The sequence below is a fragment of the Theropithecus gelada genome, chromosome 10, assembly GCF_003255815.1.
Source record: "Theropithecus gelada isolate Dixy chromosome 10, Tgel_1.0, whole genome shotgun sequence".
NCBI classification, from domain to species: domain Eukaryota; kingdom Metazoa; phylum Chordata; class Mammalia; order Primates; family Cercopithecidae; genus Theropithecus; species Theropithecus gelada.
Window position 1 is genome coordinate 37,431,154 of NC_037678.1, and position 14,853 is coordinate 37,446,006.

The following is a 14,853-nucleotide window of genomic DNA, read 5'->3' on the forward strand; positions in this document are numbered from 1 at the left end:
CAAAAAAAAAAAAAAAAAAAAAAAAAAAAGATTTTTCTTTAGGCCGGGCACAGTGGCTCATGCCTGTAATCCTAGCACTTTGAGAGGCCGAGGTGGGCAGATCATGAGATCAGGAGATTGAGACCATTCTGGCTAACACGGTGAAACCCCAACTCTACTAAAAATACAAAAAATTAGCCAGGTATGGTGGCATGCGCCTGTAGTCCCAGCTACTCAGGAGACTGAGGCAGGAGAATCACCTGGACCCCGGAGATGCAGGTTGCAGTGAGCCAAGATCGTGCGATTGCACTCCAGCTTGGGTGACAGAGTGAGACTCCATCTCAAAAAAAAAAAAAAAAAAAAAAAAAAAGATTTTTTTTTTTAATAAATAGCAAACCAGCTCTTGTTTCCTGGGAGCCAATGTTTATGTGCTTGGATAGCAAAGGTTTTAAAGTCTTTACTTCATTAGATTCAGTTGCCCAAGATTATGAAGTCACATATATACTTCTGTTTTGATTGTAGAGAGAGATGACAGTTACTTTGTTAATATACCTATATCCAAAATAACAACTGGAAAAAGTAAGAAGTTGAAGTGTCACAGCATAAGAATAAGAGGGGCTGGGTGTGGTGGCTCACACCAGTAACCCCAGCACTTTGGGAGGCTGAAGCAGGTGGATTGCTGGAGCCCAGGAGTTGGAGACTAGCCTGCGCAACATGGCAAAAACTCATCTCTATAAAATAAAATAAGAATAAGAGGCTTCCCATGTGGGGCCTGGTGTGGTGGCTTATGCCTGTAATCTCAGCACTTTGGGAGGCTGAGGCGGGTGGATCACTTCGGGTCAGGAGTTTGAGACCAGCCTGGCCAATGTGGTGAAACCCCATCTCTACTAAAATACGCACACACACACACACACACACACAAATTAGCCAGGCATGGTGGCACGTGTCTGTAATCCCAGCTACTCAGGAAACTGAGGCAGAAGAATTACTTGAACCCAGGAGGCAGAGGTTGCAGTGAACCAACATCGCACTACTGGACTATGGCCTGGGCAACAGAGTGATACACCATATCAAAAAAAACCCAAAAAAACAAAAACACCTGTCACCATGGCTCATGCCTGTAATCCCAGCACTTTGGGAGGCTGAGGTGGGCGGATCACAAGGTCAGGAGATGGAGACCATCCTGGCCAACATGGTGAAACCCCGTCTCTACTAAAACTACAAAAATTAGCCAGGTGCGGTGGTGCGCGTCTGTCGTCCCAGCTACTCGGGAGGCTGTGGCAGGAGAATCACTTGAACCCAGGAGGCAGAGATTGTGGTGACAGAGCAACACTCTGTCTAAAAAAAAAAAAAAAAAAAAAGTATAAGAGATAGGAACCTAATAAAGGTATAGCATATGAGGTTTTGTCAATGTGGATTGATTGACCTGGGTGGCTAAAACAGATTTTGTTCCAATAAAAAAATTTAAGAATAATCCAGTCTCTCACTTCTTTCTATGCTTAAAAAAATAAAATAAAGTTGATTCAGGCCAGCTGTGATTTAATGGTGCTTATATTGATGGTAAAACTCTTCATTAAATGTCTTAAAATAGCAGAGTTGAAAGCCTAATAAGCTTCAGGGTGGGAGCCATTCCTGTCTTGTATTGTTCTTTGCCCTAATCTTGCCCAGCTTAAAATGTTTTCCATATGTAAAGGGACTTTTTAATATTAACTTTTTAATGTAAATTGCTTTAAGCAAATGTAGATTATCCCTACTTAATACATATAATTCCATATATAAGCATATTGTTTCAGGTTAAGGCAAAGATTCTCATATCTTTGCTAACTACCTTCAAAACATTGCAGTCTCTCAAATGAAAATGGTTATATACTCAAATATTAATTGAGAGCATGACAGAGGAAAGATAGAACCAATAAGTTTGGGATAAGAAAAAATTATTATGACATAACTTTGGAATTTTCTGTCAACAAGATATAATTACAAGATGGATATAAAAAGTTTTGAACTTGTAAAACATGTTTCATAGTATAATGTATCATCTTTATTTAGTATTATTTTATCCCTCTCTTAAACCAATCCTTACCCTAAATTATGCTTCACTCAATCATCTTTGAATGTTGTATGATATGGCTTTTCCTCATCTGCCCACTTTGCAGGTGTGAACACTGAGGCAATGAACCAGAACAGTGGTGACTTACCTCAGGTCACACATACACTTAGAAGAATGTTTCCTGGCTGAACCATGTAATACCAACTGAAGACCCTCCCCAACCTCATAAACAAGCTAAAATTTCAGATTGCTTTTCTTAGTTCTCATGATAGGTGCCAAATAAAGACAAAATATTTTGAATCCTTTTCATAATGAAGTGGAATTCAGAGAAATTTACTAAAAATTATTCTTTGATAGGCTGTCTTATTTTTAGAAAAATCATTTAGGGTAGATCCAGTGTAAGAATGATGTAAGGCTGGGCATGGTGGCTCACACCTGTAATCCCAGCACTCTGGGAGGCCAACGTGGGTGGATCACTTGAGGTCAGGAGTTTGAGACCAGCCTGGCCAACATGGCGACACGCTGTCTCAATGAAAAATACTAAAAACAGCTGAGCGTGGTGGTGTGTGCCTGTAATCCCAGCTACTTGGGAGGCTGAGACAGGAGAATCGCTTGAACCTGGGAAATGGAGGTTGCAGTGAGCCGAGATCGCACCATTGCTCTCCAGCCTGGGTGATAGAGTGAGACTCCATATTAAAAAAAAAAAAATGATGTAGCTGGTTGGGTGGGGTGGCTCATGCCTGTAATCCCAGCACTTTGGAAGGCCAAGGCGGTAGGATCACTTGAGCCCAGAAGTTTGAGGCTGCAGTGAGTCATGATTGCACCATTGCACTCCAGCTCAGGTGACACAGTGAGACTCTGTCTTTAAAAAGAAAAAGAAAAATGATGGCTGGGTGCGGGGACTCATACCTGTAATCCCAGCACTTTGGAGGCTGAGGCAGGTGGATCACGAGGTCAGGAGTTTGAGACCAGCCTGACCAACATGGTGAAACCCCGTCTCTACCAAAAATACAAAAATTAGCTGGGCATGGTGGTGCACACCTGTAATCCCAGTTACTCAGGAGGCTGAGGCAAGAGAATTGCTTGAACTCGGGAGGTGGAGATTGCAGTGAGCCGAGATTGTGCCATGGCACTCCAGGCTGGGCAACAGAGCAAGACTCTATCTCAAACAAAAAAAAAAAGAAACTGAATTGTTGCCACTTCTGCAATAACTTCATCACTCCTTTCTCGCTTATACTGTGTTCCTAGTGCCTTAACATGGTTACTATCAGAAATTTATTTTTGAGCATCTACACTGCTGTTTCACAACCAATTGAGTTTTTTGTTTGTTTGCATTTTTTTTGAGACAGAGTCTCACTGTGTCACCCAGGCTAGAGTTCAGTGGCGTAATCTTGGCTCCCTACAACCTCCACATCCTGGGTTCAAGCAATTCTTGTGCCTGAGCCTCCTGAGTAGCTGCAACTACAGGTGAGCGCCACCAAGCCCAGCTAATTTTTTGTATTTTTAGTAGAGATGGGGTTTCACCATGTTGGCCAGGCTGGTCTTGAATTCGTGATCTCAAGTGATCTGCCCACCTTGCCCTCCCAAAATCCTGGGATTACAGGCATGAGCCACTGTGCCCGGCCACCAATTGAGTTAGGTAAAACATCTGAGGGTGAAGAGTGGATGAATGAAAGCTAAGAGGGCAGACGTCTTCATTCTGGGCCTGGCAAGGGAATGTGGGTTGGGGAACCGTATATCAATGTAAAAAATGTGAAATAGGGGCCAGAGGATCTCTTGAGGCCAGGAATGTGAGACCAGCCTGGGCCCCATAGTGAGACCCCCATCTCATAACAATTTGAAAATTAACTGGGTATGGTGGTGTGTGCCCGTAGTCTCAGATACTTGGGAAGCTGGGGTGGGAGGAACATTTGAACCTGGAGGTCAAGGCTGGAGTGAGCTGTGATTGTGACCCTGTACTCCAGCCTGGGAGACAGAGCGAGATCCTGTATCAAAAAGAGAAAAAATGTGAAATAAAGTTCTTTTTGCAACTATTCTCTATCCAAACCCACTAAAAATATAAAAAAACAAAATAGAGGGAAAACTCCCACTTCTATTAAAGGGTAACCACAGCTACTAGGAAGTGAAGGTGCAGGTTAAGAGTTGACACCTCACTTCTCATACCTTGAAACAATATGCATCTTTTCCACAAGTGCCAGAGTCTTAAAATGAATATTCTTAGATTGTAGATTAGAGCAGTCTGATAAAACAACAAGGTCAGGCCACAGGAGAACCAAATAATATTCTTACAGAGACTCAGTTTCTGTCTGGGAGGTGGAGCTGGGGATAAACAAAGCCATCCCCGCCATTTGTATGATCTCTGACCTAGCTTCTTAGTTAAGGTGGAGCTTTAGAGGTGGAATGGAGTGAAGGAGATAGTATTATAACAATAGGTAGAAACCCCATGACCTAAAGGGCTTTGTCTCAATTTTCCTGAATCCTGAGAGGTGAAGAGAGATGTATCCACAGAGCAAAAGAAATAACAGATTTTGACCAGGCACAGTGGCTCACGCCTGTAATCCCAGCACTTTGGGAGGCTGTGGTGGGTGGATCATGAGGTCAGGAGTTCAAGACCAGCCTGGCCAAGATGGTGAAACCCTGTTTCTAGTAAAAATACAAAAGTTAGCTGGGCATGGTGGCGGACTCCTGTAATCCCAGCTATTTGGGAGGCTGAAGCAGGAGAACTGCTTGAACCCAGGAGGTGGAGGTTGCAGTGAGCCAAGATCATGCCACTGCACTCCAGCCTGGGTGACAGAACTAGACCTTACCCCTGCTCCCCACAAGAAAAGGATTTGTAGTAGTCAACTTTTCTCTGTTCCAACTAAGAATCTTTTTTTCTCCAATAAATATATAAATACATATTTGGACTCTTGCCACTGACCATTGCAAAGACAAAGCAAATGAATTATTTTTTTCTTTTTTTTTTTTTTTTGAGATAGAGTCTTGCTCTGTCACCCAGGCTGGAATGCAGTGGCATGACCTCAGCTCTCTGCAGCCTCCACCTCCAGAGTTCAAGCAATTCTCCTGCCTCAGCCTCCCGAGTAGCTGGGATTACAGGTGCCTACCACCACGCCCATCTAATTTGTTTGTATTTTTAGTAGGAGGAGGTTTCTCTGTGTTGGCCAGGCTGGTCTCAAACTCCTCACTTCAGGTGATCCACCAACCTTGGCCTCCCAAATTGCTGGGATTACAGGTGTGAGCCACTGCGCCTAGCCAAATGGAAGAAATTTTTTAAAAAAGTATTAAATGTCCTTCCCTAAAAAAATCTCCATTGATCAAAACTTTAGTCGAACTCCTCTGAGTCCCTTCTGACTAGGCCTCACACTGGACTTCCCTCTCTGTCCTTGTGGAATCCAGTTTGAGCAAGAATCTTGTCAATTTAGTGAAAATCCCCTACCCTCGATATCTGACCACCCTCACTATCTTCTTACCCTGTCCTGCTTTCAGCAAGAATTTTGTCAAGTTGTTCTAACAGGGATTTCACTTACAGTCCAGGTGCAGTGGCTCACACCTGTAATCCCAGCACTTTGGGAGGGTGAGGCAGGTAGATCACTTGAAGTCATGAGTTCAAGACCAGCGTGGCCAACATGGAGAAATACCTTCTCTATCAAAAAACACAAAAATTAGCCAAGCTTGATGTTGTGCACCTGTAATCCCAACTACTCAGGAGACTGAAGCAGAAGAATCACTTGAACTCAGGAAGTGGAGGTTGCAGTGAGCCGAGACAGACCCACTGCTCTCCAGCTTGGGTGACAGAGCGAGACCCTGTCTCAAAAAGAAAGAAAAAAGAATCCCGCTTACCCCTGATGTTTCCTCTTAGTAACTTTCCTTGTTGGACAAGAGGGGAGTTGAGTCCCCTCCCTCCCCCACTGCCAGACCCCATTGCACTAGTCCCCATACCTATCACCATGGTCCGCCTGAATAAAGCCTTCCTGGTACCATCTTTAGCAAGTGTCACAAATCGCTTTTTCTTTAACATTCCCTGCTCTCATCTCCTTTTCTCTCTTTTATTTTTTCTGAAACGGAGTCTCACTCTGTCGCCAGGCTGGAGTGCCATGGTGCCACCTCGGCTCACTGCAAGCTCTGCCTCCTGGATACAAGTGATTCTCCTGCCTCAGCCTCCTGAGTAGCTGGGACTACTGGCACGTGGCACCACACCCAGCTAATTTTCGTATTTTTTAGTAGAGACGGAGTTTCACCATGTTGGCCATTTCACCAGAATGGTCTCGATCTCTTGCCCTCATCCACCCACCTCGGCCTCCCAAAGTGCTGGGATTACAGACATGAGCCACCGCGCCCAGTCTTGTCTACTTTTCTTTAACATCCCCTGCCCCTCACCTCCTTTGAGTCAACATAGTTGTTTAGCAAAGCCTCACATTTCCTTTTGAGAACTAGAAAGAAATGTCTCCAGGTTGGTTTGTTTGCTTCCTGGGTAAGGGGCAGAAAGGTGCTGCAGAAGAGGAAATGGTCCTAATAAAGATAATCCAGATAGGAAATGCTTTCTAAATCAGCTTTAAGTGTCAAGGCTTGTCTGAGTTAAGGGAAGGGAACTTTAGCCTATGAATTTTGGTATGCAAAAAAAACATGAGGTTGTGAATGCAAACATCATCCTGAGTACATATGTGCTATAAACAGACTCCAGAGAAACTACTGACACCTAGATGTCTGGGTATAGGAGGAGACCTGTTCCTTGAGGCTGTATGCTGGCCATTGACTACTGGATAACCGAGTGATTCGCCCTCTAAACCAGACATGCTCTTGTGTATGGTAACACCAGGCTAGTGAGAAAGCAGCAAAAGCAGTATTATTTTGTATCAAGTACTAATTAAATTTGATTTGACTCAGGTTGAACAAATCCTTGTGCCCGACACTGGGCACAGGGTCAGGGCCCTCAAGGAATCTCAGGTTGTCTGATGAGACAGGTAACTAAATATTATAGCTCTTATCAGACAAGCTAACGGGGCTAAAAGTTAAAAGGGTTAACAACATCTGGGACAGCAAATGAAATCTTTCTGTATGTGTCACAGATTTTATGAGCTGGGTTTTGTAAGATAATACCTGGCGGAAAGGGGCAAAGGCCTTCTAGGCAGAAGAAATGTGAGCAAAGATGGTGGGAGCATGTGCTCTTAGAAGGTGTGTACTGTGCGGCAGGAGCATGAGGTCCTCGGTGTGAACTAGGAGGAGAGCACTGATGGAAGTGGAAATGAAGCTTTTAAAAGGGCAGGCTAGGGTCCAGAGTGTGATTGCCTTACTTAGGAAGGTTCGAGGCAGACATGAGTGTAAAGAGGTCCAATTTATCTTCTGTAGAGGTTATAATAAAACAGGTATGAATCTGTTTCCCTTCAGGTTTAGTTTTCTTTTTCTTTCCTATTTATTTATTTATTTATTTTTGAGAGAGGGTCTCACTTTGTGGCCCAGGCTGGAGTGCAGTGGTGAGATCACAGCTCACTGAAGCCTGGACTTCCCAGGTTCAAGAGATTCTCCCACTTCAGCCTCCAAGTAGCTAGGACTACAGACACACACCACCATGCCTGGCTAACTTTTAAAAATAGTTTTGTAGAGATGGGGGTCTACTATGTTGCCCAAGTTGGTCTTGAACTTCTGTGCCCAAGAGATCCTCCTGCCTCAGCATCTCAAAGTATTGGGATTACAGGTGTGAGTCACTGCACCTGGCCTGAGGTTGAGTTTTCTTTTCTTTTTTTCTTTTTCTTTTTTTTTTTTTTTTTTTTTTTTGAGACGGAGTCTTGCTCTGTCACCCAGGCTGGTGTGCAGTGGCATAATCTCAGCTCACTGCAAGCTCCGCCTCACAGGTTCATACCATTCTTCTGCCTCAGCCTCCCAAGTAACTGGGATTACAGGCACCTGCCACCATGCTTGGCTAAGTTTTACATTTTTTAGTAGAGACGGAGTTTCACCGTGTTAGCCAGGATGGTCTTGATCTCCTGATCTCGTGATCTACCCACCTCGGTCTCCCAAAGTGCTGTGATTACAGGTATGAGTCACCACACCCGGCCCTCAAGTTGAGTTTTCTAAACCAAATAAAATCTGACTCCCAGCCCCAGGAAATGGGGAAAGGCGCCCTGATGCTCATGATGGTTACCTTGGTACCTGCGGTCATGGGGTACTGATGTGGAGGGCTACTCCTCCACCTCCACCAACCACCAAGCTCCAAAGCTCTGTGTTGGCTCAGAAAGGCCCTGCAATGGTCCTACTGCACTGCCTCAGAGATATCTTGGGGTCTAGTCTCCATAAGCTCAGGCAAGTTTCCCTCCATATGGGGTGCTCTTGGGGTCACTCCCTCAGTTCATTGTAAGGCACTGGCCACATCCCATTCCCTCTTCTCCTGGATAAGCCATCTTCATCTTCCTCAAGGATTCTTTTTTTTTTTTTTCTTTTTCTTTTTTTGAGATGGAGTTTAGATCTTGTTGTCCAGGCTGGAGTGCAATGGCGCAGTCTCGGCTCACTGCAACCTCCGCCTCCCAGGTTTAAGTGATTCTCCTGCCTCAGCCTCACAAGTAGCTGGGATTACAGGCATGAGCCACCACGCCTGGCTAATTTTGTATTTTTAGTAGACACAGGATTTCTACATGTTGGTCAAGCTGGTCTCAAACTCCCGACCTCAGGTGATCTGTCCATCTCAGCCTTCCAAAGTGTTGGGATTAAAGGCGTGAGCCACTGCTCCAGGACCAATGGTTCTTTTTCTAGACAGGGTCTCACTGTGCCACCCAGGCTGGAGTGCAGTGACGTGATCTTGGCTCACTGCAGCCTCAACCTCCTGGACTCAAGCAATCCTCCCACCTCAGCCTCCCAAGTAGCTGAGACTACTGGTGTGAGCCACTACACCCAGTTAATTTTTTATGTATTTTTTATAGAGATGAGGTTTTGCTATGTTGCCCAGCCTGGTCTTGAACTCCTGAGCTCAAGCAATCCTCCTGCTTGAGCCTCCCAAAGTGCTGGGATTATAGGCATGAACCACTGTGCCCGGCCCTTCAGTGGTTCTGAAGCCGAAAACCCCTCTTTTTTTTTTTTTTTGAGATGGAGTCTTGCTCTGTCACCCAGGCTGGATCTCCACTCACTGCACCTCCGCCTCCTGGGGTCAAGCAATTCTGCTTCAGCCTCCCAAGTAGCTGGGATTACAGGCACATGCCTCCACACCTAATTTTTTGTATTTTTAGTGGAGATGGGGTTTCACCATGTTGGCCAGGCTGCTCTCAAACTCCTGACCTCATGATTCACCCACCCCCCCAACCCCCGCCCCGAAGTGTTGGGATTACAGGCATGAGCCACTGCACCTGGCCCTTTTGTTTGTTTTTTGTTTTTGAGACAGGATCTCACTCCCTTGGCCCAGTCTGGAGTGCAGTGGTGCAATCTCAGCTCACTGTAGCCTCGACCTCCTGGGCTCAGGTTTCTCCCACCTCAGCCTCCAGAGTAGTTGGGACTACAGGCGTGTGCCACCATGCTTGGCTAATTTTAGTAATTTTAGTAGAGATGGGATTTTGCCACATTGGCCAGGCTGGTCTCGAACTCCTGGGATCAAGCAATCACTGCCTTGCCCTCTCAGTGCCACCGCACCTGGCCTTGCTCCTTTTCTTTAAACAAAACAAAACAAAACAAAAACCTTTTGTTAGGCTCAAGGGTGCATGTGCAGGTTTGTTATACAGGTAAATTGCACGTCCCAGGACTCTGCTGTGCAGATTATCTCATCACCCAGGTAATAAGCATAGTAGCTGATGGGTGGGTTTACAGTCCTCTGACTCCTCCTCCCTCCAACCTCAAGTCAGCCTCTGTGCCTATTGTTCCTTTTCTTGTTGTGTCCATGTGTACTCAATGTTTATTGCTGACTTATTTTTATTTTATTTTTATTTATTTATTTAATTTATTTTGAGACAGAGTCTTGCTCTGTCGCCCAGGCTGGAGTGAGTGGCGCAATCTTGGCTCACTGTAACCTCCACCACCTGGGTTCAAAGGATTCTCCTATCTCAGCCTCCTGCATAGCTGAAATTACAGGAGTTTGCCACCATGCCCAGCTATTTGTGTGTGTGTGTGTGTATGTGTGTTTTTAGTAGATATGGGGTTTCACTATGTTGGCCAGGCTGGTCTCGAACTGCTGACCACAAGTGATCCACCCACCTCAGCCGCCCAAAGTGCTGGCATTACAGGCATAAGCCACCATGCCTGGCCTAGTTTCCACTTGTAAGTCGGAACATGCGGTATTTGGTTTTCTGTTGCTGTGTTAGTTTGCGTAGGATAATGGCCTCCAGCTCCATCCGCGTTGCTGCAAATATGATCTTGTTCCTTTTTATGGTTGTGTAGTATTCCATGGTGTATATGTACCACATTTTCTTTATCCAGTCTACTGTTCATGGTCATTTAGGTTGACTCCAAGTGTTTCCTATTGTCCCAAAACTCTTTATAGATCCTGTGACCTGTCCCATGAAAGCCCACTGTACTTTTGGAATCGATAACAAATTGGATGAGCTAAATAAATCTTCACAAACAATGTGATAGTGGGAGAGGCAATGTATGTACCTTTTTTTTTTTGAGACGGAGTTTCACATGTGCCCCAGCTGAAGTGCAGTGGCACAATCTTGGCTCACTGCAACCTCTGCCACCCGGGTTCAAGCAATTCTCTGCCTCAGCCTCCTGAGTAGCTGGGATTACAGGTGCCTGCCATCACACCTGGCTAATTTTTGTATTTTTTAGTAGAGACAGGGTTTCACCATCTTGGCCAGGCTGGTCTTGAACTCCTGACCTCGTGATCCACCCACCTCATCCTCCCGAAGTGTTGGGATTACAGGCATGAGCCACCGTGCTCAGCCATATGTACCCTTAAAAGTGGACTTTGGAGACATCTCCTTTCCTAGGCTGGAGCTGTCTGGGCAGGGATTTCAGGCCTGACGAGATGGGCAAGAGAGAGATCATGTGGAAACAGGAGGGAAGTAAATTTTTTTTTTTTTTTTTTTTGAGACGGAGTCTCGCTCTGCCGCCCAGGCTGGAGTGCAGTGGCCGGATCTCAGCTCACTGCAAGCTCCGCCTCCCGGGTTCGCGCCATTCTCCTGCCTCAGCCTCCCGAGTAGCTGGGACTACAGGCGCCCGCCACTGCGCCCAGCTAGTTTTTTGTATTTTTTAGTAGAGACGGGGTTTCACCGTGTTAGCCAGGATGGTCTCGATCTCCTGACCTCGTGATCCGCCCGTCTCGGCCTCCCAAAGTGCTGGGATTACAGGCTTGAGCCACCGCGCCCGGCCGGGAAGTAAATTTTTATAAATTACTCTGGAGGGAATAAATTGGACAGTCAGACTCAACATGGACGGTCATTCTCAAAATGACCAAAGCTAATCTCTTAATTTCCTGATACATGTTTTTAAATAACTTTTAAAAAATTGAAACTTAAATTTTTTATTTTATAAGTAGAGATGGAGTCTTGCTGTATTATTCAGGCTGGTCTTGAACTCCTGAGCTCAAATGGTCCTCCTGCCTCAGCCTCCCAAAGTGCTAGGATTATAGGCATGAGCCATGCACCAGGCCTTACTTTTATTTCTTTTGAGAGGGAGTCTTGTCTTGTTGCCCCAGCAGGAGTGCAATGGCTATTCACCGATGCGATCATAATTCATTTCATTGTGGAACTCCAGGGTTCAAGCCATCCTCCTGCCTCAGCCTCTTGCGTAGCTGGGACTACCATAGCATCCAGCTTTCTTTTTTTTTTTTTTTTTTTTGAGACGGAGTCTCACTCTGTCGCCCAGGCTGGAGTGCAGTGGCGTGATCTCGGCTCACTGCAAGCTCCGCCTCCCGGGTTTACGCCATTCTCCTGCCTCAGCCTCCCGGGTAGCTGGGACTACAGGCGCCCGCCGCCTCACCCGGCTAGTTTTCTTTTTGTATTTTTTAGTAGAGACGGGGTTTCACCGGGTTAGCCAGGATGGTCTCGATCTCCTGACCTCGTGATCCGCCCGTCTCGGCCTCCCAAAGTGCTGGGATTACAGGCTTGAGCCACCGCGCCCAGCCAGCATCCAGCTTTCAAATTTTTTTTTTTTTTTTTTTTTTTTTGAGACAGAGTTTCACTCTGTCACCCAGGATGGAATGCAGTGGTGTGATTTTGGCTCACTACAACCTCTGTCTCCCAGATTCAAGTGATTCTCCTGCCTCAGGCTCCTGAGTAGTTGGGACTAGAGGTGCCTGCCACCACACAAAATTTAAAAATGCTAATTTTTAAATTTTTAGTAGAGATGCAGTTTCACCATGTTGGTCAGGCTGGTCTTGATCTCCTGGCCTCAGGTGATCCATCTGCCTTGGCCTCCCAAAATGCTGGGATTCCAGGCATGAGCCACAGTCCTGGCCTTGAACTTTTTAATGACTACATAGTAGAATCTCTGTTTGTATTTTATATAGTGTTTAGAATACTCAGCCAGGAGCAGTGACTCACACCTGTAATCCCAGCACTTTGGGAGGCAGAGGCGGTCAGATTACCTGAGGTCAGAAGTTCGAGACCAACCTGGGCAACATGTGAAACCCAGTCTCTATTAAAAATACAAAAATTAGCCAGGCACAGTGGTGGGTTCCTGTAATCCCAGCTACTCAGGAGGCTGAGGTAGGAGAATCACTTAAATCCAGGAGGCGGAGGTTGCCGTTAGCCAAGATCATGTCACTGCGCTCCAGCCTGGGCAACAGGGTGAGACTCTGTCTCAAAAAACAACAAAAAAGAATACTCTGTATTTCTCAGGCACACAGAGACCATTGCAAATATAAGATAAAAAATAATTCCATCTTGAAATTTTTTAGTTCCAATATGACTTGACTACTCATGTGCCTCTTTAAGTGAAGAATGATTCTAACTCTTTTTAAATGCTTCTTTGTCTCATCTGCAGAGATCACAAAGATGGAAAGCCCTTAAGAATTTCTGTTTCTCGGCCAGGCTCGGTGGCTCACACCTGTAATCCCAGCACTTTTGGAGGCTGAGATGGGCGGATCACCTGAGGTTGAGAGTTCGAGACCAGCCTGACCAACATGGTGAAACCCCATCTCTACTAAAAATACAAAAATTAGCTGGGTGTAGTGGTAGGTGCCTGTAATCCCAACTACTTGGGAGGCTGAGGCAGGATAATTGCTTGAACCTGGGAGACAGGTTGAATTGAGCCAAGATTGTACCATTGCACTCCAGTCTGGGTGACAGAGTGAGACTCCATCACAAAAAAAAAAAAAAAGAATTTCTGTTTCTCTAGTTATGCCATGTAACACAAAACCATTCAGGTTAGAGGCCCACACCTTCCTATTCAATTTTTAAGACATGATCCATTTTGTAGGAGCTTGGGGATATTCAGGAAGTAGCTGACCCTTTAGGGAAAAAATGGCTAAGTATTTGGAGTAGTTTAAAATTTTTCTCCCTAAATTCTCTCTCTTCTTCTGTTAATTGGACTGTTAATTGAACTATTTTAAGTAAATTGATAAGAAGAATTTCAGCTGGGCATAGTGGCTCATGCCTGTAATCCTAGCACTTTGGGAGGCCGAGGCAGGCAGATTGCTTGAGCTCAGCAGTTTGAGACCAGCCTGAGCAACATGGCAAAACCTCATCTCTACAAAAATGCAAAAAAATTAGCTAGACATTATAGTGTGCACCTGTAGTCCCAGCTACTTGGGAGGCTGAGGTGGGAGGATTGCTTGAATCCAGGACGTTGAGGTTACAGTGGGCAGAGATGGTGTCACTGCATTCCAGCCTGCATGATGAAGTGAGACTTTGTCTCAAAAAAAAAAAAAAAACCAAAAAAAAAAAAAAAAATTTCATACATCTGAACAAAAGGTTCCAATGCTTAAGACAGTTCTACCTAATAATTTCAGGCCATGAAACCTCATAGCTAGATTCTACCTTGCAGCATCGTTGCAGCTGTAGCCCCTGTTCACAAGGCTTTATTCTTTCTGTGTATTTCCAATTCAAATTCTTAGGAGAAACAATCATACTCAGGACTTCTCACACCAGGCCACAGTCCAATAAGTCAGGGTATGGCCTTGTCCTCATCAGGTGTGTGGGCAAGAAGACACTGGGATCACCTCCTCACCCTCTAGTAGTTTTGTCTTCACGGGCAAGTTGCCTAAACTCACTAAGCTTTCGTTTCTCTTGGGGAAGTAGTGGTTTAATAACATTATCCCTTTCGGAGGACTAATTTTTGGATAAAATTAGTTCACATATGTAAAATTCCTTAGTACAGTTCTAGGCACAAAGTGAGCTGAGAGTAAATGGAAATTGTCACCTACCTTATTATGATGGGAAAGATGCTGTACTAGATGCTACAGATATTGAGCCCAAAGTCACAACTCTCCAGCACAGGGACACAGGAAGGCCACCCTTGATCCAGCAAGATGACAGCCATGATAGAACCCAGAAGAAGAGGAGCTTTACCCCTCGTGAGAGGATACAGGAGTAGGAGTTCACTGCATTTGTCCTATGGGCTGCATCCATCCATCCACCTCAGAATCAGAATTCAGATGTGAGCGGAGGTCTCAGGTTCACATGATTATTTGTATTGAAAGTGAAGCCAGATTTATTTGTCACAGGGAAGCCTTACTTGGCAGTTGTCTGAGTACATTTCTTACCACCTGTGACTGGAAAACACTTCTGAATCCAACTAGCTGCAATTCCCCCATCTGTAAAAACAAAACAAAACAACCAGGGATAATAATATTAATAGTAAACACAGAGTTGGCAGGCACAGTGGCTCATGCCTGTAATCCCAACACTTTAGGAAGCCAAGGTGGGCAGATCGCTTGAGCCCAGGAGTTCGAGACCAGCCTTTGCAAC